The sequence below is a fragment of the Pleurodeles waltl genome, chromosome 9 (assembly GCF_031143425.1).
Source record: "Pleurodeles waltl isolate 20211129_DDA chromosome 9, aPleWal1.hap1.20221129, whole genome shotgun sequence".
NCBI classification, from domain to species: Eukaryota; Metazoa; Chordata; class Amphibia; order Caudata; family Salamandridae; genus Pleurodeles; species Pleurodeles waltl.
The window spans coordinates 983,101,198-983,128,776 of NC_090448.1; the positions used below are offsets into that span (position 1 = coordinate 983,101,198).

Sequence of the window (27,579 nt, forward strand, 5' to 3'; positions counted from 1 at the left end):
CTACACTGAATTGTAAGCAGCCAGGCATAGGGATTTTGAAGTTTACTGTCTCTCTATGATATTCATAAAAGGTTCTGCCAGAGGCCAGAAGTGCATGTTTATAGGTGCACCTGTGGCAGCTTAACCTTATAGTACAAGGGTGGTGTTTCGTATTAAAATCGTGTCTTGTTAATCAGAGCTCGGTTTTAAAATGACCCCCATGCACACCCATACTCTCCCCGCCATATAAAGGCAAGGGCTGCAGTGAAAAACAAATTCATATACACGGGCAAGAGCCTGGTGGTCACATGGGAGCAGCATGCACTGTTATGAGACTTCATACAATACACTGTATGGCAGAGGCGGCACTAACCTCCCACTCTAGGCACTTCAGTAGGGGTGGGCGCCACTGGGTAGTTCTGTACTACGTAAACGCTTAAATGTGTTGTTTGTGGCATCTTTAACTTTGACCGGCTACTCCGGTCTCCAGGGTGCTCATAAATAGACCTCCTCCGGGGGAAGGAAGGGATGGAGGGGAGTAGAGAAGGAGGGATGGAGATATGGTGTGCAGAAGAATGCAGCGATGAATGTATGAAGAGGAGGATAGATTGAAGAGGATAGAAGAAGGTGGAGGATGGGTGGAGAGAAAAAGTGGAATAATGTACAGAAAGAAAGAAGGAAGGTGAAACGCAGGGATGAACTGGTGATGGATATATAAGGAAAGAAGGAAAAAGACACAGGATGAGCGGAGGATGGATAGAAAGATGACAAGAAGGAAGTTTAGGTGAGTGAGACAGAAGGTTTATGGAGAAGACACGAGGATGGATGGAGGGATGGATGGATAAAAAGATGCAGAATTATGAGAAGGAAGAGCGAAGAGAAGGATGGATGATGGATGGAAAGAAAGAAGGTCGGGTGGATGGATTGGTGGAAAGGTTGGTGAGTGGATAGAAGGAAGCACGGAGAGAAAAATTACAGATGTGAAAGGAAAAGGATGATGGAGGAAAAAGAAAAGGAAAAAGACAAAGATGAGAGGAAAAAGGATGGATAGGAAGGTGGCGAGAAGGAAGGAAGAATAAAACAGAATGTGGATGGATGCGTACAGAAACGATGGGCAGAAGGAAAGAAAGAAAAGATGGGACAAGACAGAAAGGACAAAAGACTAAAAGAACGATGTAAAGAAGGAAGGAAATTGAACAATGTGAGAATTTTCACAGGAGGAGCGCTCCTTCAAACTAATGCCGGGTTTGCTTGCGTCATACAGGCGCTATGAACTATTTGGGGTATGGTTCAGAGCAGGGGCATTTTTTCCAGGCTACTCCTTGGTATTATAATGACTACCAAACATGGCTAAGTCAAAATATTTTTCCTTTTGGGGTTCACTACCTGGAAAGACTTCAGTGGTCCACTCGTCACTAGGAACAATAAAAAACAAACAATTTGCCACTAACACATTGATAAAGGGTTTTGATTTTTTATAAAAGTCTACAGTGGGTGACATGCTTTGACTTTAAAGTTGACGGATTTGTAGTTCAACAAGGAGAGTCAATTAAGGTATTGTGAGAACTCAGGTGAAAAATGCAGCTTTTGAATTTTTTGCGTCAAAAATGGAAATGGTAAAATCTTAATATATGAGCTACAACTAGTTCCAGAATCGTTTATCAGCCACACACCTAAATGTAGGAACACAAAACTAAATTTCAACCCTGAATTAGGGTTGGCAGTTAGTTATTGGTAGGTATCCGACTGCAAAAATCCATAAATACTCAGGACCTGTGCTGTGGCAGAGTCAAGGGCGCAGTAAAATGGACACTGTAGTGGGGGGTGCGCCAGGCTGAATATGACACATGAGAGCTTCTGGCCACGCCCACTTTGTATGTGGTTTATACATTCTAGACCTTTTGTCACTGACTCCGTTGAACTCGAAGCACCCTGAAACTATTACTTGGTGACACATGGCTAGGTTGCTTCAATACAAATACCACATACATGCATACATTCATTCTATGGAAATCCAACACAATCTGTGGTTCAATGTTTTTTACTCACTCCTGGATGCCTCTGATATATGTGTGTTACTTACTGATTATTTATTTGAGGTTTTACATGGTGTGCTCTACGCCAGTGGTTCCCAACCTTTTGACGTCTGTGGACCCCCTCTTTATCAGTACTGGAACCCGGGGACCCCCACTGAATCATTATTGGGATCTAGCCCCTCCAATGAGTCATTACTGAAACCTGGGCACCTAATCTGTTAATATTATCAAATTTTCTAAGCAGTCACGGACCCCCTGAGGAGGCTTTGCGGACCCCCAGGTTGGGAACCACTGCTTTACACCATGATAACTAACGTCAGACCGTTCTACATATTTCTAAAAACATAACATGCTTTGATAATCTAGAATACAATCACAGAGCAAAGCCACATTGGCTGGCACACAGTTCCTTACATCTCAGGCTTGCCTTTAAGTTTCGTGCAGTAAGAAATGATTTTGGAATTCTCATATGCTATTGCTTAGGTAGACAATAAGCCAAGTTGTTCTTGAACTCGCAATTTATAACTTGCTGAATTGAGACGGCTGTTTGAAAGAGAGTTATTTCACCCTTGTCTTTTAAGGCTGTAATGAGAGGTGGTTATTCTGAGTGTTGGAGGAATGCTGTTCCCTATTCCTTGTGCTGTGCCAGAGAAGGATCAGCTGAAAGTTTTTAATTCAGTGAATTTCAGGATTTCCTGAGAATGTCTTTGTTGCATTCATTTCTGTTTTCCCCTTGGATGTTTAACGTCCATGCCAGCCATGTCATTTAGTTTTGCATGGAGGGTTTTGTGAGTGATTTATGCAGTTCCAAGGATGCATTATGTATTAGAGGTCAGTTTAGTGCTTTTTGGACTGGTGAAATGTGGCATTTTCATATTCAGGATTGGCCTCGCCACTGAGGGCAGGACTGTTTTAAGGGTGAATGCCTGGATTGGGCACCCTTTTGGAAGATCAGTTCGTTAGCCTGGACTAGATTAGAGTAGGGACTGGACAAGTGTCTGAAATTCACAGGTAATCACCAGAATTCTTTACTGTGTAAGGTACGTGGTTTGCATTGAGCATTTTGGTTTCAGAGCTTCAGTGGCAGTGCAGTAAGTTTCACATTTATTAGAACATTGGAACGTTGGCATCTCCATTGAAAACAATGGAGTGCTGCAGGCTTTTACTGGCCGGTAAAAGCCCGCAGCGCCAACATTCCAATGTTCGCTTTATTCACAGCAACAGCTGTGAACAAAGCCTCACGGAGCCCGAGGGGATTTTAATCCCCTCGGGCTCCGTGAGGAATTTCTTTTATTTAATAGAACATTCTGCCCTGAGTGGCAGAATGTTCTAATAGCCTTAGAACCCGCTGTAGCGGGCCTTTAATAGCCGGTAGAGCCCGCTACGGCGGGTTCTAAGGCTATAGCAGAAACCCCAGTAATTGAGCCTTGCATACAGTCACTGGCTTGTAACTGAGAAGGTTCCAGTCAATGATAAGATTATGTGTAATGGTGTTGTTGTTTGTTGTAGAGAATAGGAACTCTGTTTTGTCTGGATTTAGTTTGAGGAAGTGGTTAGAAAGAAGCCTTGACTCATGTGATCTTTTTAGTGGCTGTATGTCCCATTCAAATCATATTTTTGGCTAAAACGGAGTGTCATTGTGCATACAGCTCTGCATCTCTTAACTCTTCATGTACTGGTCCCCAGTATAGGACGAAAATGTCTGGGCAAGTATGGATTCTTGGGGACCCCATGGGGGAAGGAGAAGGGGTGCAGGAGGTAGTCCCAATCTTAACAAAATTGGACCTGTTACATATGTAAGATCTAAACCAGCTTAAGAGAGTGCCATTACTCTTCGGTTTTGAAGAGTGTTAAGTATTCTGCTGCATCAAATACCACTGTAAGGCCAGGAGAACTGTACTTCCTTGTCCATGTGAAGGGCATCATCATTTCATTTAATGTGGCTATGTTTGTGCTGCAACCCTCAGGGAAGCCAGAGGGGTTTGAGGTTTGTATCAGGCTTAGTTGGCACACCATGGCAGTACTTGAGTATTACATGAGTGCCTTTTCACAAATTAATGTGACCAATGTGTTATAACATGTATTATTTAACCCAATATTTTCAACTTTTCCTCAGGGGAGAACCTTCCGAACCATACGTCAAGAACAATGATGCTCTCTGTTTGGCTGAGTGCAATGTGTAGCAAGTATTACACCTGAACACTTTCAAAGATCAGCAATCCGCACCGGTCACCTCTCATTCTTAAACGTTATAACAGTGACCCAGTGACCGCATCAGCTGTTTCTATAGTGCATCCTCCGGCCACCCCATCCCTGGTAAGTGCCACCTCCAACACTTCTCTTTCACAGCACCCTGAGCGAGACCTTCTCCCATTCACTACATCCTCCTCCTTCACTCGTTAAATTCTTGTAAAATGTAATGGAGGTCCAAAGTTGTGTCTTACAGCTCAGCCCTGCCTCCCACCTCTTGGACCCTCTCTATCTCACGGGTACTCATAAACATTGTCTCAAGGGCCAAAAAGTATGATCTGCGGCACGCCCGAGGGGTGTAATGATGCCAGCAGGGTGAGGGTCGGTGAGTGTAAGATAGGGGTAGGGGGAATTGAAGCATGAACATGGTATGGACAACAAACCGAGCCTTTACGTGGCTCCCGACTACCCCCACATGCTCAAACTTCTTACTCCAAGAATTAAAGACAAAGCATTAACTTTTGATGTAAAACTTGAGAGGGAAGGAGATACTCATCTAGGGGCTCAATTGCACAGTGTGAAGCCAGAAAACCTGGGATCAATCTCAGCTTCCAAACTGTACCAAACTGAGTGATCCTAGACAACTGTTTTATTTCACTTTGCTACCTTTTTCTTTGTTACCAAGTATGCGTGCATCTTGAAATATGAGTTCAGTATATGGGCTGTACAAAACCTTCTCTTGTGTTTGATTTAATAAACCACAATGTTGTTCTAATTATAATGACAACCTAGGCCACACAAAAAGTGTATCCGACAAATAGCTTGCATCTTGGTTCACTAATGGCACTGTAGTCTGGACGGAGAAGCGTGAATGTTCCTAGGTATTGTTTGAAAGTTATCACTTCTAATAAATGGCTCAATACAGTGATATCAGTTGATGTACTAAGGTGAAACGCTTCTACATGTTAATCAAATAAACTCTCTTCAAAAGTGAAAACAGTGTATCATTTTCGTACGTTTAGTGCAAGCTGGCTTTAAAATGAAGGTGTTCCTGAAGATAAATTGGCAGATCACCATCTTTGCTTCTTTAGAGCTACTTGGCTGCATATAATCATCAAGGGGGCTGCTTGTGGCCCTGGGTCGTACTTTGAGTAGCCCTGCTATAGCTAGATGCATGCTCAGATGTCAAAAGTGAACCTTGACAATGCTCTGACTGTATAACAAAAGAGCCAGGCCTCACCCCTTCATCCTGTAACTGTTTCCTGAGCTGTGGGGTGCTGGGCTACTTATGTCTCCAGTTGGCACAGACTGGCAGTGCTTGCTTGGGTAAGTATACTGTACAGAAGGGACTGCTGACACTGCTATGCACTGGCTATGCACTGGCTATGTCTGTAAAAGCCTCATGGCAGTGGCAACTGCCTTGCAATATCTGCAAACAGCCAAGTTATTACTTGGTGAGATTTGCAGATTTCAGATGGTGGTGGGGCTGGACACGCTGGCAGAGTATGGCAGTACTGGCCTTCATATGTCTGTAGATGGCACAAGATGCCAGTATGCGCCTCGATCGGCACTCAGTGGTAATGCTGGCCTGAATATTTATGCAGAAGAGAAACAAAGGTATTGTTGACCTGATATGACTGTAAGGTCGCACTTGGTGGCAAGACATGCCTGATACCTCTGCAGATGGAGCACATTGCTAAGTTTGAAATGCCTGTAGATGGCAAATTTTGGCAGTGTTAGCCTAGATGTCTTTGTAGTTGGCATTCACTGGCAAAAATAACCTAGATATATATGTGCCTTTGGTGCTTGGAGGCAACGCTGAAGAATATCTGTCTGGATAGCACAAGGTCAAATCCTGACACCTCTCCTCCCAGAAGCCAGGACTCAGAGAAATAAAGTGGCGAGTAGCTCCCGCTCGAGCTTGTGGGCTCACAGGTAAATGCATTCATAAGAAAGCGAAAGCATGAAAGGTCTGGGTGCATGGGCTGTCAGAGGAGCTGGGAAATTGCCAGCCTCTTGCTTGCCTCGTCTCTCTTGGCCTACATCTCTCCAAAAGGTGTCTCCTGTGCAGCCCTCGAAATGTCCTGGATGATTGGTGCCCCGGTGGCCTCCAAATGTTTGCACGTGGCACACGGTGGCCACGGTTGTTTTGCTACATGCATACACATTCCTAGCCAGGGTACGTTTCAGGTCTCACTGCAGCCATGATTGCTAAAACGTCTACAGATGGAAGCAGTGCTCACCCTGGTAAGACTGTCTATGCACAAAGAGTGTAGGTTAGTGTACGTCTTCAGAGGGCACGCGAAGCCAATGTTTCTGAATGTGTCCACAGCTGGCACACGGTGACAGTGCTAGCACAGAGTTGTGTGTAAATGGCACACAATGACTGTTTCCGAATTTGGCAGTAAAGTTGCATGCTATGCATGCACAGAGCACTTGATGACAACGGTGGCCTGGATATGACTGCACACGGTGGAAGCTGTCTGCAGGCGGCAGGTATTGGCAGTGACTGGCAATTATCCCCGTGTTGGGTGGTTAGGACAGCCTGGGGACTGGGTGGATGATGACTGAGTCTGTTTGGAATAAATATGAGTGCTGTGTGCCTATGTGAAGAGTGGGAGTGAGTGGGGTTAGTAATTTCAGGGCAATTGTGTATATTGTGTAGTTTCATTGCATAAAAAATATATGATACATGTATGTTGTGATTTATTTTGAAATTTCATGTTTTCATAAAAAGAAAAGAAAATCATGATGATGTAATAAAAGTATCAAAAATAATATTGAGTCAGTAAGTGTTTTTTTTTTTTTGTTTTGTTAATTCGGAACTTTAAGTAATACAAGTTAAGCGGGAATGATACCCCGGGCTTTGGTTTGAAATGAAGGGGCGGAGAGCAGTGACGTTTCTGAAAACGATGGACCCCCCTACCACACACACACAGATTATGACGAAGGGCCCTGGAGTCTCACAAATAGTTGTGGCCTTGAGCTGGGCGGAGGCCCACTGAAGAGCTCCCTATTCCAACGCCCCCCGCCCCCGGGGCCTGAGTGCAGGTGCCTGCATTATACTGCTGCTGGGGGGGGGGGGGGCGAATATATACCTGCACCCGAAGTCCGTGAGGCAACGATCTCCCCCAACGGCCACCAATGGGGGTGCTCATGCCCACTGTGGGGGGTTAGGGATTCCAGAGGTCCAACTCAGATCCCTTGAAGAGTGAGGGGCGCTACTGATTCCCACAGCATTTAACCATTGGGGTGCAGGCGGAGCTACACGGTGGCCACCCATGGGCCGGAACCTGGCCCCGCAGTCTACGCCTGTGGGAATGTCTGGCTGGAGTACTGATACTCGCAGGAGGGTGAATCAGTGCGGTGGGGCATTGCAACTTGCACGGAGGGAAGGGGTCGGCGGGATCCCTGGACGCCCCTGTTGCGTTATGTAAGCTCCTTTCCGCCCCTCGGGCCTCCCCTCGCCCCGACCCTTGCCCTCACTCACTGGGGGTGCCAGTACCTCCACTCCTCGCCCGTGCTGCCTCTGCTCCAGTCCCCCCGGACGTCCGCCGCTCCCCCGGGCTCGGCCCGGCCTCCCTCGCTCCGCTCCCGCCGCCGCGGGTTGCATCAGCCCCGGTTTATAGCGGCCCCTGGGCGGGGAGGGGCCGGGAATGCGGAACCGGCCCGAGAGCCAGGGCAGCGTCAGGGGGCGGTGGGGAAGCGAGAGGAGAAGGGGAGAGACGCACCGCGAGGGGAGAGGTGGCCTGCAGCAGAGAGAAGCGCGGCCAGGGTGAGGGGAGCCTGGAAGTGGAGGGGAGGGGAGAGACTGAACAGCGCCTAGAGGGAGAGAGGCGGAGGCATTAGGAGGGGGGGGGGGCTGAGATGGGCGCACGAGGCACGGAATGCACGAGAACTGTTGAAAGTGAGGGGGTGGAGGAAGCAAGAAATGCAGGGGCTGCAGGATATCACAGGGGCTGGGTACCGTGTCAGGGTGAGGGACAGGGGAGCTGAAGTGTGTGTGATGGAAAGGCTGGGGAAGGGAGGGAAAGGGCCGTGAGAAAGGAAGCCGAACGGAGAGCAGAAGTACAAGAGAAGGAGAGGAAAGGTGGAGTGGACCAGGCGGTGAAGGAGACAGGGACAGGCAATGTACAATTGGGGAGATGCTGAGCGTGGCGCGAGATGGGAGGATGGAAAAAAGTAGATAATCGATTAAATCTGTCCACATGTATTTTTGAAGTCTTAAAGCCCCCCCCCCACCCCTAGAATGCTGAAGAAAGCACGCCACATAGGTGGTGGCAGGCCCCAAAGGTGAGATTGCAATAATTCAATCAGTTGTAACATGCACGTCTTAATTTCACATAAACCATATCTGCAGTGAGGATTGTTCATTACCAGCTCTGCTCAGCCAAAAACAAACAACATCAAATGAACAGGCATAAAATTACTGAAGAGATGCATCACACATTATATCTGTGTCTTACACGCTGTAGCCCATAGCACCTCGATGGTCATCATCCAGGACATGGATACACTTCTCACATGGGATCAAAACAAAACCATTCTTCCTACCACAAACCTTGCTCAGTGTAGCATGCTAAGATTGTAGGCAAGTGCTTCAGTGCCCCACATAGGGGTAGTAAGTGCTATACAAAATGCTGACATACAGTATAACAGTGGCGGTGATTGTGTGAACTACAATCCTGCGCTTCTCATAAGGTATCACCTAACAAGTATTTTAGTGCCTTTTTGTGAACTTTTTGTTAATGCATGCAGACATACCACATAGTAATGGGAATGCACCTAAAACAAGCCAAACCTATTGGCTTTACCAAAGCTTGTTGACACAATAAGATAAATGAGTAACAACAGCATTTAGAATTGAAAATATTATAATTCTGAAGATAAGAGACTGAATTAAACATAGCGTCTGTGGAAGGGGTAATAGCGGTGCTTTATATGTATATTAATAAGTGTCAGGTCCCAACGGTTTGCTCAGAAGCCCACCACCAGTGCTGACAAAGGTCGAGGTTGAGAACTTATCATCAACTGTCCTACTCTTCCTGCCTATTTATCTTGATTTTGTAGGTATTTTATTGTCCTTGCTTTCTTTATTTGTCACAGTTTTCCATCTTTCTCTTTCTCCTTCTTTCTTTCTGTTGTGTTTTTCTCTCTCTTCTCTGGGTCAAAATCTAACGAGTCAAAATAAATGCTGGTTCCCAAAAATGAGTGCTAGTGGGCCCCACCTGCAAAAACTGGCTCAAATTAGGCACTTTTTCTTTGGAGTGTCTCAGACATCCCCATTTTTCCCTTCACACCACTTTCCTCTGCAGTCTCTCTGCTAGACGTTTACGTCATTTTTCTCCCTACATCTTTCTGAAATATTTCATCTCTATATCTCACATCTCATCTCTTTCCTGTTTCAGCACCTTCTTCTAACTCAGTTCTGCACGGACCTCATCACTTCCACTTCTCCACACACAAACTTACACAGCACACTCACCTGTGAGCACTGCATTTCCTTTTCATTTTGTTCTGTCATATTTCAACTGTTGCAGACCTCCCTCCCACACTTTTGCATATACTCGCAATTAGCGCACCTGACCATTGCTATGTGCACTGTGCAGAGAGGCCAAGGAACGGAAGGGCATGTATTCTGAGCCCCTGTATGACCCACTAACCGGCACTGTGAGAAGCTCGCACTGCCTTTAGCCTGAACCCCGGAGCTGTCAATCGTGGCTGGTTGTAAACACTCACACAACCTGAACTCACAGACACCTAGAGGCAAATCAGTACACCGTGTGCTCTATAGGATAGTAACAGGCTGCATGAGAAAACTAGAGGAGAACAACATCTTCAAAAAAACAAAAACTCTCAGGGAATGTAAGATTCAATAATCATGTGAAATGTAAATAAGAACTAAATTGCTGACATAGATGACCTTATGTTTTACAGTCATTGTTCCGAAATCGATCGGTGTGGACGCCTGCAAAGTCAAGGGACTCGTTTCAAAGTCAGTTTTTGATCACTTCCTGGTCTGAGACCCGGAAGGCCCTGCCCACTTAAAGCCCTGGATGTCACAGGATTATCATGTCCTTCACATGAAGGGGGATGGGCCAAGTGTACAATCATAGTTGAGATACACCCAAGTGGAAATACTGTTTGTGCACATACTGGGTCTGTTTTTGTGCAGCACATTTTTGAGCATAAGGTGCACAAATTGATTTTATGTCAGTTTTGTGCAGGGCATTACACGCGTTGCATTGTTTTGCCCGCGCAGCCTCCCCCTGGTAAAACCTTTAATCCATAAACCTCCATAGAGGGTCTGAAATAAATTGCTGGAGCAAAAAACTTAAACTAATGGTCTTTGCGTTCATCCCTAAAACTGAGGCCCATATTTATACTTTTTTAGCGCCGCATTTGCGCCGCTTTTTGACGCAAAAGCGACGCAAACTTACAAAATATAATTGTACTTCGTAAGTTTGCACCGCTGACGCAAATGCGGCGCTTAAAAAGTATAAATATGGGCCTCAGTACGTAAAACAAGAGTACCAGTGTCTGCACGTGCCAGCGTCCCCTGGTGTCACATAATGTGCGCTGTGTAGCTGGCCAAAGCCCATCACAAGGATACATAACAGCAAACTATTAACTCTTACATGCAATCTGCTGGTTTATTTTATATGAAAGGAAACACTGTTTACAATGCGATTACTGAGCACCACACGTTAAAAAAGTTTAACATTTTTACGCATAATTACATATTAAAAGATAGAAAATGTAAGTGATTTCTTTTTTAAAAAGGTCAGATGCAAATAAAAAATGTTCTGTTGACAATCTGTGTGACCACGGTTCTTCTTTTTGCATACGGTCCAGAGACCACTTCAGAGTGGTGATACATTGTAAACATGGCCTCAAAGCTCATATACCATGTAACATTTTAAATGTATCACAAATTATTGCCTTTGACGATATGTCATCCTTCATACCACTTTGGTGAGTTTCAAATGTAAATCAGTATCTGCAGTTCTTTATATATAGTTATTTGCCATACGAATGGCAACATTTGTATTAATGTTCAGATTATGCTTTAAACATAGACGTTCACATTGTCTAAACAGTCTCAGCAGTGTATTGCATTCACAGACAAGTAATGTACATAAATGATTGGGCTGAATAATAAATTGCCAACATATATTTACTGTCAGAAATTACGCAGACTGTTTCGTGCCCTTTTACAACAGTAACCAAAAAAAACAAGGGTGTTTGTCTTTTGATGCAATGTCAACTAGCAAGTGTAGGGATGCTTTCCTGTTGCTTCCATTATTTCTGGCTTGTCTCTTAGGATGAGGCACAGTTATTCTTTTCGTATTACTCACGCAGACTTCCTTTTCCATGGGGAAGTAAGTGCCACAAAAGTCTCCCCAAGTAGAGCGTGTAGGAGAAAGCTGGGCTGTAATGGAAGCTAAAAACAGCGCTGGAAAATATTTCAGTACCAGCCCCATAATGCACCACAGTGAGTCAGAGCTGCTACCAGTGTGTGTTATGGCGGTAAAGGTCCCCTGCATGGCTCTGGGCGCTCGTCCCCCATATCTGGAGTTCCACGAAGCATGTAGAAGGATTTTGACCTCCACCTCAGCGCACATGACAACCAACCTGGTGCGATGGAGGTACTGTTTGTAGCTCACATTGAGACCCAGAGGCGGGCTCTATGGTCTTAAAGCCCACACCATGTGTTTTTGGTCCAGCGTGACTACCGTCAGCTCCCTGGGCTGTGGAGGACTGATAGTGGTGGCAGTGACACCGCTTCTAGTGGTAAGAAGGGCTGTTTTATCTATTCTAGCCAGGGGAGCTGCCGACTGACCTCTCCTGCTTTTTAAATTGTCAGTCCCCTGCAACTGGGTTTTCACCCATCCTAGTGGGATAGGGATGTTGTATGTGTGCACTAGTAAGCATGAATGCAGGGAATGTGCGAAGGGTGTGTGGTACATGTGGACATAGCCGTATTGGGTTCCATTTCTAACCTCACTGTAGCAGAGTGGTATAGGACAAGGAGGGTTGGAGAGAGTATAGGCAGAGCAACAGATGTATGCTGAAGGAATCCTTTGTAGATGATCGGACGAGGAGTTTCAATAGAAGGAGGCAGTGAGCTCCTTTGAAGCTAGGGAGTTCTCACAGGCCCTTTCCTGGCTCATTGTTCTCTGGAAGGGCTTCACCCTACATCGTAACAGGTAGCTGAGGGGCACAACCTGTCTTCTTTTGTGCCGAAAAGCCAACCCCCCTTGCCAAGTTTGAAACAGAAACCAGGGCACGTTGCTTTAACCTACCTGGGGAGGTTGCGTTGTCTCTTCTTAGAGGGACAGAGGCGGACCAGTTGATCAGGAGGGACAAACTGTTCTTAAGGAAGGCCCTGCTTAGAAGAATTGAGCACATGTAGGACACAAGCCAAAGATGTCCGCCATGCACCAGACATAATCTGTGCCGATTTATGAGGGTGAGGCCCATAAGTCACCAGAGGTGCTCCACAGTGTGGCCAAATCATGTTCTTCTATAGACAAAAGGTAATCAAGAGCTTGAGTCTGTTTGAGAGCTCCTGTAAAATCCACGTGCATCAAAATCCAGAGGGTTGAAGTTGAATCACCCTACGCTCTCCATACCCGAGACAAGCCAAAGCTTCAGGAAAGAACCGCCAAAGGAGAGAGTTTGACTTCAGAAGCTAAGTACTGACCAGCAGTAGGCACCTAACTCTTTGGGTGGTGGCTTTGTGTCGGGGCCCAAGGATGATTCTCATTCTGCAAGATTAACCAAAAGGCGAACACCACACTCCCTACTGACAGCCTCTGCAACTGGTGTTAGCACTGCATTCACTCACCTAAGGCGTGTGTCAACACTGTGAATGGCAGACGCCCATCGACAAGTCGGGCCAGGGTGCGATCCCTGGTCAGATGCCGGGGCACTGGGGCACATTCATATTATGTGAGCAGTACGGTTCCACCTGGATCCTCAACTAGCTATCAGACAACGAGAAAGGCACAGGGCACTTCAAAAGAGCCTGAGCAAAGGGAGCAAGCCTGATTTGTGTCCTTGAGTAAGGGGCCTGGGCAACCCGACAACCAGCATACCATGATCCCCCTTGGAATCCCAGCCTCCATAGGAACTCCCATGGGTACCCCAGAGACAACAGCGGGAGATAGTGGCACAAACATACTCTACAAAAATGTCCCCATTAGAGTAGTTTAAACCATTCTGGCAATAATTGCTAAAGATTATTTGTACTGTCCAATTTTCATTTTTTGGGGTCTGAACCATTCATATTTAATCTTACTTCGTGTATTTCTTTAAAGTAAATACTTTATTTTACGAAACTAAGCACAGGGTGGACATTCTGTTTCTTATTATTCTGTTACTTATTAAGTTGATTTTGAGTCCTGAGTCTCTAACCACACACCACCTCCCCGAATAAGCCTTAGACTGCTTGGCTTCAATATCCTGAGGGGCAAGTGCTAAACGGACGTACTTTTTGATCAGGTTTGAGTCCAAAACTAAGTTTAGTATAGAAGTGGTGAAAGGCCTGAAATTACATAACCTCAATCCAATAACAACTGATTGCTCTGGGACTCCTGAAAAAGTTCCCATAATTGGCAGCAAGCAGTGGGTTCACTAGGTGCCAGTTTCAGTAGATGTTAATAAGTCAATTTTCTTCCCATATAGCCTGTATCTAATCATGACTGGCAGCAAATGGGAGGAAGCAAGCAAGAGAAACCTGTCCCTAGATGAGTTGTAGGAGATTTGATAGGATAGGGGGTGGAAGACTCTGAGTTTCCAAGATAGATAATACTAGATTTCATGAAGGACCAATGGGAGAAAAAGACTCACATAGAAAAAGAGATGGCTGAGGGAAGTTCAGGCGTGTGTTCAGTGGAAGATACCAGAGGAGAGTGTAGGTTCTCAGATTGCCTGCATACAGAGTCCTCGCAGACTGTCTCTCACAGTGTCCCCTAGATTGTTTTCTAGAGTTCCCCCTGGACAGTCTCCTTTACCCATCTCTAAAGTGCCTATGTCTCATATCTCAGGGATCTCATCCTTGCTTAAACCATATAACTAGAGCTCTAGAAAGCTAAAGATGAGCCAAGGGACAAGGCTAGGGAGTTTCAGAGGGAGAAACTCAGCTTAGGCCGCCAGGAAGAAGAGTAAAGGCAAAGGGATAGACGAGATGAGTGGTCCAGGATGAGAAGAAGATGGAACAAGTAAGGCAAGTAAAAGAGAAAGAAAATTGAAGAAAGAGTGAATAGACCCAGAAAAGAGAAGCGCAGGTTAGCATCAAAAAAGGAGTTGCTCATGTGGTAGTTATTCCCCCTCCAAGTCCAAGGAATTCACAACTAAGATAACAAAACAGTTGATACACATGCACCAGGTAACGACATTCTACAAAACATTTTTATAAGTTACACTACTTTCCTAACTATGCTTTTGACTGCTTGACTTCGCTCCCCTGAGGGACAGATGCTGAGGGGTTCACTTGGTGCTCTGTTCTGGGTCCACTAGTAGCATTAATCTTCAGGACACCAGTGGTGAACAACTTGGATTTATTTTATTTCTTTTTAAAGATGTGTTCAAATGATTTATTGAGGCACACTTTTCAAGTATGGGATTAAAGGCCAAACAGTTTGACATAAAGTTCTGAAAAAAGTTACAAAATATATACCAATACTCCTGGCTCTGTATTATTTCTCAGCAGCATAAAATCATGTTGATGCCAATAAGAAGAAAAGCATGCATGTGTGCTATTTTTGAAGGACCTGTGGTAAGTACTGGCTACAAGGCAGTGCGTACAGGTGCGCTTTACCGGAAGTAGCCAAGTTACCCCTTTTGAGCACTTCTCCCTCTCAGGGTAGTGAGCATGAACAGTCAAATCTTACCCCAGGAAGTGAATGGTGTTGGAAGTTCAAGTCTAGTATGACAACGTAAATAATACTCAATAAAAGCAATGTCAAATGAATACTTTAGAAAAAGAAATGGGTTTTATCTAACAGGTAAGTAAAGGGACGAGTTAAAATGAAGATAGACACAAAAATAAAAAAGTTACTAGTGTCCTTTGGAGCTGAGATAAACCCCAAAGGGTCTTAAACTGCTCATTATAGCTACGTACTAGATTTCTGTAAATATTAGTGGTTACGTTTGGATCGCCTTGGGGCACTTCGGAAGCACTCGGGTCTTGTGGTTTTAGAAGAAGCTAAATCCATGTTGGAGAAAAGGGCCAACTGGCAGACTAGGTGCACTGAATGTCAGGCACAGACCAGGAAAGCCATGGAGCTGCCCTTCAACCAGATGATGCCCTTGGTGCACCTTACTACCACGTGGACAGCTGGCCTGTGGTGAACATGTGACTATTTGAAAGGCTCAGTTGGTCAAGCTGCGCTGACGAAGACCTTACAGTCAGCTGGGGCTTGTGCAGTGATCCAGTCAATCCTCCTGGCAGGCACAGTTGCGGATCCAAGAGGTAGATACGTTAACACCTCTCTCCATGTCACAGCAGCAGGTGGCCCGAAAGGATTCCCAGACTTAGGCCCAGTCTGACAGGAGACTATAATGCTTCTGCTTAAGGTAGGACTGGCCATACTGGGCATCAGGTGTTTTTCCCGGAAGCTGGAAGGGTGGGGTGGTGCTTTTGTTACTAGGGAGCCGGTTTTGTAACTGTGCAGCAGTTTTAAAAGCACTGCAGAGTTCCTTGTATATCCAACAGTTTTCAGGCAACAATAAAAGTGGCAAGATAACTCTGTGATTAATGTACCTGCTGGAGAAAGATCAGAGTTTTGTCTAGTGGCAGTTTTCACTCATCTAATGTAGCGCAGAGGGTTAATATGCTTGCTGCAAAGAACGTGTACTATGCAGATCACAGAACAGTATTTTACATGCATAGCTCAGTAGGATACTGTTTTTGTCATAGAGATCATTTTGTTACTGTGCAGTTCATAAGTTACAATCATAATACAGCACAGTGAACTTCCGTCAAAGAGCTGCATGCAAACTGCATGGTACGGGTTAGAAAGGTATGTTTTTTCCCAGTCTTTGATTATCCCAATTTTGCTGAAAAGGGTTAGTTTGGGTAAAAATAAATTATTAGTAAAGTCAACCCTAACCACTGTGTTACATTCTGAATCCTGAGTTTATGCTTCTCCTGACCATGCAGTCGTAAAAAATGCCTACCAGTATAGATGTCGTGAATCCTACACCTTGTAGTTCCCTTTTGTCTTATGTAACATTTTCCATACACCGATTTACACACGTATGACTAATTGTCTGTGTGTGTGCGACGTACATTGCTCCAACATCCTACACTGGTAAGAGAGGTGAAATAAAACAAATTAAATACATGTGAGAGAGGGGATGCAGAGAGGTGAGAGCCCCAATAAAGATTGCTGTATCCCGGTGTTCTGTAAGGTCATCATTTACTATGCTTTAAAAACGAATGCAATAGAATATATAAAGAAAAATGTGTTGTAGAATGCACTGTTTTGCCATTTGTTTCTGCATTTTCTTGGGGGAGAACCCCCCTAAGCTCCATTGTAGTGGTCAATCTATCTCACTATGTACTCTAAGGGGGCTGGTCTCACAAAATTTGCCAGGGCTGCTTTGGGTTCCCACTCCGGCCCTGCTTCTGCCACTCATCCGATGTCTTCTGTTCCTAAATTAGGGTGCCGTCCCGGACTGTGTCCTGATGGTACTCAACACTGCAGAATGCATGTGTGAGGTGGAGCTTTCGCTGTATGTCAGGGTATATACAGCATAAGTCGCTTGCCTCTTTGTCAACGATTGACAGGTCTTTTGTGTAGGAATACAGATGGGAGGGAATTACACAGACATTTATACAGCATGGAATAACAGGTGGAATTGCCACTTATTCAGTGTTGCCACGCTGATAGAAAGAGGAGAAGTAGCAGGCCGCTATAATATCTGGTTGTGGGAATATGAAGCCTATGCAGGCCAAAAGAATATGCTTTCCCATAAGCTTTTTTCAGATTTAAAGCATATGAAAAAGTAAAGTAGGCATTCAAAGACCAGAAGCACAGCACACTGGTATAGGGAAAGTCTTCAACCAATTCTGTGAGCAGTTTCTTGTGGAAGCTATATGTTGGTGGTTTCAGTCTGGGACTGGCTTTGAATCAATGAAACAGGTGGATTTAAATTTGCCATTTCAAGATGGAGTCCTTGCAGTCCATCACACCATTTATACAGATAGATGGAAATCTCACATCAATTTGTCTATAGGTCATCATCAAATTCATTACTTCAACTCAATAGGGGGTTATTTGGTTCACCTTGCAAGATCATCATCAAAGACAAACCATTTTAATGTTTCACCTGAAGACTGTTTCAAAGTCACTTACAAGGGTAACGGTTCCAAATTTAGCTCAGCTACTACATTTGGAAGAAATACTGGTGCACCATTGCCAAAAGGAATCGTTGTTGAGTGCCTACTAAGTCAGCCAATAACCATCATGAACCATATTTCTGTTTCACATGAGTTTAGCATTCTTGTATCCATCAAGAAGTGCTGTCTGGTGTCTTTGCAGCCACAGGAAATCATTGGTAGCTCATTTAAGATGGGCGAGGGGGCTGTTTTCCTCCTAAAGTACAACATTTTGAAGGTGAGGACTCGGATGCATGTGCTAGTATTGTAGGAGGAAGGACTAACTACGCATTAGTTGGTGGTGCTACTGGATTTGGCATCATCTTTGCATCTAGTGCCATGGGTGCAGTGCCGTCCAAACCTCTTGCTGATGTCTTTGTTGGCATACCAGAGTCCAGACATATAAGGAGAAGTGAAGAGAAGCCAATGGTACCAGTCCAGCCAATGATTCAAGAAGCACTTTAACCTGGAACCTGGAGAAGTTGAGATGCAAGACCCGCAAGCACCACGTTGTCAAGAAATCCAAGAACTTGAGGCAATTACTCCCAAGTCGGGAGTGTTGTGTCTTGTGAGATGTAAGATGGAGCCTTTTTGGATTCTGAAGTACTCATCAACATAACGACATAGGGGTTAGTACGTTGTTGATGTGAATGAATGGTTAGAATGATGAGTTTGCCCGTACCGGCTGAAGAATAAAGACGTGTAATACTTAGCTCTGTGTGTGGCGTATTCATTGGTGGGTACCCTGGCTGGGGAGGACGCTACAACTGGCGACTAGATAGGGGATAAGTAACCCAAAAATCGACAGTGGTCTCCCAAAGAGTTTGCCGTGGCCAAAGCAAACTGCTAGTGAGTGCCACGTGTGCCTTTGTTAAAGTCCCGAATCGACAGATGGCACATGTGGAGTCACAGTGCAACTTCAGCCAATGTGAGGCATTTGAAGATAAAAAAAGCTTTACTGAGAAGTCTATGCATTTTTCATCGAGAAACTATAAACAAGGTCATATAGGAAGGTACCATGCTACTACGTAATATAATGCTACACAGTGCATGGAGTGATACCACGAAAGGAAGCCACAAACAGATACAGAAAAGAGTGCTAGCTGACAGAACAATCAATAACAAAGCATATTGTAGTTCCATTTACCTGAGCCTAAAAAATAAGAGCTTAACGACCTCAGCGGGGGCAAGGATACCCAAGAAGAAGCACAAGAGTTGTGCTTATGAAGCTGTCTAGTACCTGAAGCGGAAAACTACCAAAACTGCTGGGTGGCAGCTCAGCACAATACCAGAAGTCTTCAGAAAGTGAAGGGCACCAAAGGAGACGAAGAAGGAGGCAGATTGTCAAGGATGATCCAGAAGCCAGCATGTCACGGGGCCTCAGATATGGTATGCATGAACCAATTCAGCAAGAGCGCCTTGTGGAACCAGAGAACTCCAGTCGCAGTGTCAGCCAATCCTGTGAACACTTGCAATGCGGGTTTTTTCTTGAAACCTTCACCACCTTTCAGTAATTCAAAAAAGCAAAATATTGGCGATAGATTGACTGCTTGGATAGAGACATTTGATGATTTTTTTTTGCTGCGCTAGAAAAAACAGATAACTAAAAGATTACCAGGTACCTCAAAAATCTTGCTGGTGATGATGTGAAAGAAGTCATAAAGAAAATGCCGCAAGCTGATGAAGTTACATACTATCAAATCAAAGAAGCTTTGAAACTCAAGTTCAATCCAGTGCCGAATGTAGATTACAAAAGGTACGTTTTCAGCCAAGAATGACAAAGAGTTGGTGAAACCATAGATTAATTTGTTGGGAGACTGGTTACACTCATAAAACACTGCAGGTTCAATGAGTTTAATGATGAAGAAGCAATACACCTTAGAGTTATTTATGCATGCCTGTCAGATTCATTCAGGCGATGAATGCTGAGAGAAACTCTTAGTCTGGAGCGAGTTCTCATGGCTGCCTGTCGATTTACCCAACTGTTTTCTCAGGACTGACAACACCAACAGAGACCTTCTTTTCCTCTTTCAGGCCCCTGAATCAGGAAGAGATCATACCGTAAGTCAGACAAGGGGAATGGAGACAAGTGAAGTCAAGGACACGTGCAGTGCCTGACCCAAGGAGGAGCCTGCCTATACTGAAAGTCGCACCCAAATGATGGAGGACGCACACAACAGGATGAGAGAGGAGCGGCGTGTCAGTTTCTCTGCAGAAGAATTTGGAAGAAGAGAGCAATCTGGAGCCATCGTGGTGCAGAAGAGCAGGGAAACAAGAGAACCCCAGCATCCCAAAGAACACCGGATGGACGCATTCTCTTGCCACGCTCCTGGAGAGGAGTGGCTTTGTCAGGTGCGTATACAGCTCATGACTGGAGCCTGTAAACGGGGAGGTAATGCCATGGAGGGAGCTGGAGAAGGCAAGAAGGAGAGAAGAGAACAAGACAAATAGGGTGCATGTTTATAAATTACCTCACCGGGTGATCAGTACAGTTTAAAAAAGTTGGCACCTTATGTATCAGAATTGGGGTTAACCACAGGATTTGACAAATTGTTTTCCTCATAACATTACCTTATGGTAAGAACTGTTTATTGACCGCAAATCAATGGGTGAATGAAACCATAGGTTTTTAGTGTTATGCTTTTTGTTTTTGCCCCGTGTGTTTTGTTTTTGAATTGCCACTTCTATTTTTTTTATAACTGCGCGCCCTAGGAAACTCAAGTCAAATCACTCATACTAACCTCACCTGAATAGAGAATCACTTCTATAAGAAGTTACCTGAGTTCTTCTTTCTATCAAGGGTGTCGACGGAGGGGATTCCCAGACAACCTAAACAGAAGAGAAGAACAAGACGTTAAAGAAGAGGACTGAACTATTCCACCTATAAAATATTATATACAAATTTTAAAAATCAAAATGATATCATATATAGAGTCTTAGGGGCAAAATTATACTCTGTTCGCGCCGAATGTGCGTAAAAAATTTTGACGCACAATGGGCGCAAACCCTGCCCCATATTTATACTTTGACGTCCGACCCCTCGGGCGTCAAAATTCCACCATCTGCGTCATTTTTTGGAAGGGTGAACCAGCCTTGCGTTAATTATATGCAAGGTAGGCGTTCCCTTCCAAAAAATGACTTTAAGGCCTGTGCCCCATATTTATACTCTGACGTCATTTTGACGCACAGGAGGGGGTGGGCCTTAAAAAACGGCGCACAGCCCGATGGGCGCCGTTTTTTAACGCCTGGGTCAGGGCAGGCATTAAGGGACCTGTGGGCTCGGAAGGAGCCCAGAGGTGACCTCCCCTGCCCCCAGGGACACCCCCTGCCACCCTGGCCCACCCCAGGAGGACACCCAAGGATGGAGGGACCCATCCCAGGGAAGTAAAGGTAAGTTCGGGTAAGTATTATTGTCCGTTTTTTTTTGTGGCATAGGGGGGCCTGATTGGGGCCCCCCTACATGCCACTATGCCCAATGACCATGCCCAGGGGACATAAGTCCCCTGGGATGGCCATTGGGCAAGGGGGCATGACTCCTGTCTTTGCTAAGACAGGAGTCATGTCAATGGAGGTTGGGCGTAAAAAAAAATGGCGCAAATCCGGTTTGAGGCCTGAATTTTGCCTCAGACCTGACTTGCCCCGTTTTTTGACGCACAACCCCCTTTTTCCCATACGCCGGCGCTGCCTGGTGTGAGTCTTTTTTTTTTACGCACACCAGTCCGCAGCGCCGGCTAACGTCATTCCATAAATAAGGCACCCGCATGGCGCGTTGGAATGGCGTTAGCCGGCGGTAAAAATTTTGACGCACAACTGCGTTGGCGCAGTTGTGGGTCAAAAAGTATAAATATGGGCCTTAATTCCTGCCAAGCGACACATGGTGGAGAATGTGGGCAGAATAGCCCATTGATATTTAATGTATTCTTTTATCCAACATCGTGTGTAAGGTCATAGGAAGCTATAAGGGGCAATGGAGCACCAGATGTCCTTGGCGAAAGCCGATCTGGAAATATTTCAGGACGCTATAAGAACCCAAACGGAACATTTTAATAAATTGGCACAAGAGCAATTAAGTGACAGCAGACCTAGCCGTGCTCAGAGGACCCTCTTCTGTTGGACCTACTATAACATTGCAGCAGTTGTAACTGGGAGAAGACTTGGATTTATACTAAATTTTGAAAGAAGTGCTAAGCCTAGCACTTGGCCACTGGAATCCTAGCTGTTTTATTTAGCGCCCATGCTGAGGTGAAGCCCAAGCAGCTTATCAAACTGCTAATCGCCAAGGCGACACTCTGTATGAGGAAGTGAAGAAAGTCATATTAGGTAGAGTGGGATTAGATGAAGAGGCCTACCGCATCCAGTTTAGGAGACAGAGGGTGTCACATTGGCTCTCATTATACTAATGAGGCTGCTGGATTTGGGCGGCAGCATCACCTGAATTGTGGGGAACTGAGCTCGATCCCACACTGTGAGACAACTGTGACATTGTGTTTGTATACACCTGGCCACCAGTACCATAATTGTAATAATGAAACAGTAGGCACCCCACCAGCATGGGCAAAAGCAATTCCCTCATGCTCTGCTTTAATCAACTCAGGTATTTGTCTTGGTTGGGGATCACATGATCACCCACCTCTGGAATTGTTACTAGGGCAGTATTTAGGCTAGATATGTGGTACACCTATTTGGCAGGATATGCCTTTGGCATGGGCTTGCTTTCAGCCAAAGGTTTAACATCAGCCAATGTTTCATCATCCAACCTTGTTCTTGAATGAGTTATTGCAGCAACAGAAGCCGTAGCTACTGCTGATTTGGCCACTTTATCAGCCAAGGTATTGCTTGTAACGTGTATTCCAGCATGCTGATGTCCTAATATATGAATTACATGGACAACGTATAGCGTTTTTTTCAGATCTGCTACTTTTCCCCATAGTAGTCTGTGTTTGATGGTGTTGCCTATTGAATCTCTGACCCCATTCTGGCTCAACTAATGCAGGTATTCGTTGAAGGACTGGACACAAAGCGTCGTTCAGCTGTGGAATACAGATGTGATTTGTATGCTATGAGGACAGTATCACCCTAATTGAACGTTACATAAGTGAAACCAGTGGCACCGGCAATTACTTTGATGACCAAATGTGTTTTGTTGTCCCTTGTGTGTAAGTGTTTAGCAGCAAGAACGTCTTGTTGCAATGCTCTAAGAACGCATGTGTGTTCGACTGTACTATATTTACTTGAAAAATCAGAACGTATTAAATCATATAATGGTTTGCATTGCGCATTATTTGGAATGTAAGTTCTGCCAAAGTTTAAAAAGCCCAACAGGAGCTTTTTGATGGTGTTCGGTGGTTGTAATTGTGTGCACCTTTCTCAAAATTGGGGTGCTAGGCTCTTGCCTTCGTCTGATAATTCGTATCCCAAAAATAGGACACTAAGGAAGTCTATTTTTGTTTTTTTTTAAATTAAATTTGTAGCCCAATTTGGCAAATCCCACAACAATGCTGCTCATCCATCTCATATATTGAACAAGATCATCATCCATAAGGGAGATATCATCTACGCAGGATAATGCCTCAGTGTCAGTGTCGTGTAAAAATGAAGTAACATGAGCTGAAAACAATCCTGGACTGTTTTTATACCTGTGTGGGAGTCTGCAAAATTTCTTTTGCGAGCTTAAAGTGCTAAAACATATTAAATCCCTACTTTCAGGTGCTATATTTTGGCAGAAGCAACAGTTGGAAATAACCAAGGATGTTTTGTAGTTTTTGAGCACCATGTTGCTAATAAGTGTTGTACTGTGTGCATTTTGAATGGCAAATGTGTGTGTATGACTATTTAAAGGTATGTAGTCTGAGACTATTCAATGTGAATGGTTTGGTTTAGCTAAAGGGAACAACGGGTTGTTCATTGTTTAGACACAGTGTTCAATTACACCCTGGTACTCTAACTGTGTGAAGATTTCTCTCACAGGTGCTTTAGCTTCATGTTTGATCAAATATTGGGGTTGAGGTTGTGGTTGGGACCTAATTGGTACTATATGGTAGGGAGAATCTTTATCCCACCCTACATGGTTACGATACAGCACAGGTGCCTGAGCCAATGCCCAATCAATAGAGAAAGCCTCCCTGAGCTTTATCAGAATTATTGGCGAAAAAGATGGTTCAATCACCTCTTCACCGTATGGGAGATTACAGACAAATTCTGGTGGCCAATCTTTTTTGGCCAATAAAATATCATAAATAGTAGTTACGTGATTCCAAAAGATAGCATAAATTGTGCGCTAATGTCTCCTTCTAATTGTATTTTCAGTTTATACACCCTATCAGTTGTGGAGAACTGCATGTCCGCATCCTCGACTTGTTAAAAGTCATTAGTTACTTTCACCTCCAGATGCTCTTGAAGATTCCTGCAAATTATTGTGCCATCTGCCACACTGTCTAGCGGGACCAGTGCCCATTTCCTGTTCTTGAGTAAAGCTCTCATCCTGAGTGGCACTTGATACAGAAATCACTGCCACCTTCTTCTTTTTGTATTGAGGTTTTTGTTAGGAAAGTTTCTCTTCTTTTTTAACAGAAACTTCTGATGAGCGTTGTTTCACGTACTCAGTTCGCTGTTCTGGCCACCCACCTCTCTCACTGCATTTATCAAGTATGTCCAGAAAGGAACGAGATTGGCGTGTATCTTTATATTGATATCTATTTGTTGTTATATTATCTCTATTTCTAAAATTATAGCGGTTTTGAGGGGTCTCCGAATGCAGAGAATCTCCCCTTTCTTTTTTAGGTGTTTGTTTTTGTTTATCCCAGTGTTTTTTAGAATCCCCAGGTGTTTGCTTGGTAGAATCCTTTTTAGATTTACCTTGTAATTGTGATTTACTAGGTCTGGCTCCCAGACTATCCCACCCACTACTAGAGTAGGTCTCAGTGATAATCTTTGGCAGCTCACATTCCTCATCCAATACAGTAACATCCCGGAGCTGCATGCGCACTGCCAGTGCTACTGCTTCCCCCTAAGGGTTACTTAATATTATTAATAACACAGTGGCAAAATTAGCCATTAATTGCATCCCCAAATCTAGAGCCGGGGCAGCCCCGTATTCATTTTGAATTTATTTTATAACTTATGGAAGACTGGCATGTGTTGGTATACCATGTGCGGTAGTATAGAGCTGGGCAAATACCATGCCCCAAGTGTTGCAGTTATCTACTGAGGTAACCATCCCAAATGGCAAGCACATCGTGAGAATTCTGTGTTTATCTTGAGGCCCCAAATGGGAAAATACTGCCTCCAAAACGTTTTTTTTTTTAGCTAACCAAAATGGATTTTTTTCTCATTTGGCCAGTACCGTACCCATAATTGAATGTACAGTCACAGGGTTAAAGCCTGGTGTGACTCCGCGCGGTTACGCTGGAGCAGCACGTAATGGGTTGATATTTCATGTTTACATTACAAACTGTACTAAAAGTCTATATATTGCTGTAAGCTCAATGTATAAACAACAAACCTCAGCTACAGCCAAGGTGCCTGCATCAGGATGCAGTGTATATGTAGCCAATAAGGGCCAGGTAGGACCAACATTTCTCAGAGGACCTAACATGTAGTATTGTGTGAGGTAGGGCACCATCAAGCCAGTTATGGTGGTCTTGAAAGGAGAGAGGTATCTCTAAGTATACGTATGCTCTGTATTGTGCAGGTATATTAGCAGATGTATTAATGCTGAAATGTATTAGAGTTCCTATCGGCTGCTAGAAAATTGACCCAAGAATAAAATGTTTCTGTTCTATAGGCTGGATAAGCCTCAACTACAAAAGTAACAGCACCCTCCTAGGCTGTAAGACCATTAGCTAATAAAGAAGCAGTGACGGAAGGTCGCATGTTCACTGCAATAACCACCCGTTGTCAGTTCGCCATGGTAAATGTAGCTGTTCAGACATGAGGAAAGCAAATGGGGATTGACCCTTTTAAGGTTCAAGTTTGAACCACCTACAGCATCGAATAGGTACTACCTATCTAGCTGAGGAGGAAATTCCCATTACCACGGATATAGCATTGAGGTGCCTTTAGCACGTAGTGAGACAGAGAGGATCCGAAAAACAGTGCCTCACCAAACGTTGGTGGCGCCATGCCACGTTGGCTCTCATTATTGTAATGAGGCTGCTGGATTTGGACGGCAGCATCACCTGAATTGTGGGGAACTGGGTTTGATCCCACACCATGTGACAACTGTCGGCCTAATCCATTTCTGGCAAGCTATCAGCACCTCACCACTGCCCAAGGGCAAGGATGATTTGTGGCAACTGGGCGCATGACATTGTGACTCCTCAGGGAAATCGTGGTGGATCAGATCTCATCCTTTTCTCTCAGTTACATTTGTCTCACACATGCAAAGCAAACAGAAGCAGGGAATGGTTCAATAAGATTTATTGAATCAACTACATCCTAGATAAAATAACATGAACTGCAATAATTAAGATGATAAAACATACTAGAAGCAGAATGGTGACAAGAAAGGTGAAACACAGGAAAAGTCCCACAATGCTGTCACTATACAAGATGTGTGATTCCTACCTATGCCACTAATGTTCTATGTTAGAGCACAGCAGGATAAGCCCTAATCCGCCCATCAGGTCCCCCTGGGAAGACATCATCTCCCATACTTGAGTATGACAGTAGTGAAGGAGCCTGTCATGTATAGAGACACCATCCCCATATAGGCCAGGGAACCGTTAGTCTCAGTAAGCAGCTGTAGCGAAGTCAGACAGCATGTGGTAGTGGTCTACTGGCTGGAATCTCCCTTTGAAGTGCAGGGGACAGAGAGATGTTTATATAATAAAACAGCCAGTGTTCTGAGAGAAGTGTCCTAGTGTAAAAATATGTATGTTTCTGTGAAATGTTAGAGATGCAGTGTACCACTTGTGCCGCAACCTTATCTTGTTGTAGCCTTGAAAAAAGCACAGAGTGAAAGAATGTCATGCTACGAAATGTAAATGCTTTCCTAAGTGAAAGATCAGCAAAATAAAGGAAAATAAAACAGCACCACAAATATGATTGTTTCTAAAAGAATAAAAATGAAATAAAATGAAACGTTACTAGGCAAAAGGGCACAGACAGTAGGCCTAATTGCAAAAATAATATGCCCACAAACATCACTAAAACGGCTTTACAACAAGGATGCACCTGGAGATACACCAAAAATGCTGTACTTCAAATTAAAAAGTGCAGCAGATAAATAGCTAAAGCCACAAGAGTACAGTAGGGCACATATCAGGAACAAGATTTATTTAGAATAGTATCTGGAGCCCTTTCCAAACCACGCCCAGAAATGGCTGCGACAATACCCCAGACTTGCCATTGATCAAACCCTAGAACTGGCCAACACCTTTTCGAAAGTCCAACCTCTTTTCTATCCAGGGAAGTCTGAAAAAGGACCGAAATTCACTACTAACCAGGGTTCTCATCACAATGAGAAGAAAACATTTCAAGGTACTAATGACTCCAAGAAAAAACATAGTCCAAAGCAAGAAAATCATCTCTACAATGGTCTGCAGTGTTTCAAATGTGGGCAGTGGGGGCACATCGCTTGTTTTTACAAAAATAAGAAGTCCACAGAAGAGCATATGAAAGTCAAATACTCCTTAAGTTTCATCTTCTTCACACAGGAAATAGGACCCTGTTTTTATGTAAGTCTACGGGTCAATCAAAAGTGGGTGACTGCCCTCCTTGACTCTGGGTTTAGGCAATCAGTAGTACAGGGATACCTGATACTCCCCTCCCAAATCATCCCAGGCAAATACTTAGGTATTAGGTGTAGTCAAGGAGACATAAAGACTTATCCTGTAGCCCACTTGACAGTTACGACAACCAAGGGGCAACCAATAAAAATAGAAGTAGGGGTCTTCATATAACTCCCTGAAGAAGTTTTACTGGGAACCGATAACCCCCAGTTCAACAAGATGTTCTTCAAGATGGTCAAAGAAAACCCTTGGG

General features: G+C 44.4%; 1 protein-coding gene across 4 annotated transcripts in view; it reads right to left on the reverse strand.

Moving 5' to 3' along the window:
- The window catches only part of JDP2 (Jun dimerization protein 2), a 56,273-nt gene extending 48,303 nt beyond the window's left edge, over positions 1 to 7,970 (reverse strand). For 2 of the 4 annotated variants that reach the window (XM_069208461.1, XM_069208457.1), the window contains exon 1: positions 7,696 to 7,970. The gene's annotated coding sequence lies outside the window, so the exon portion shown is untranslated. The remainder of the gene's footprint in view (positions 1 to 7,695) is intronic. The other 2 variants (XM_069208458.1, XM_069208459.1) reach the window with 2 other exon arrangements.
- Positions 7,971 to 27,579: the final 19,609 nt, after the last annotated feature.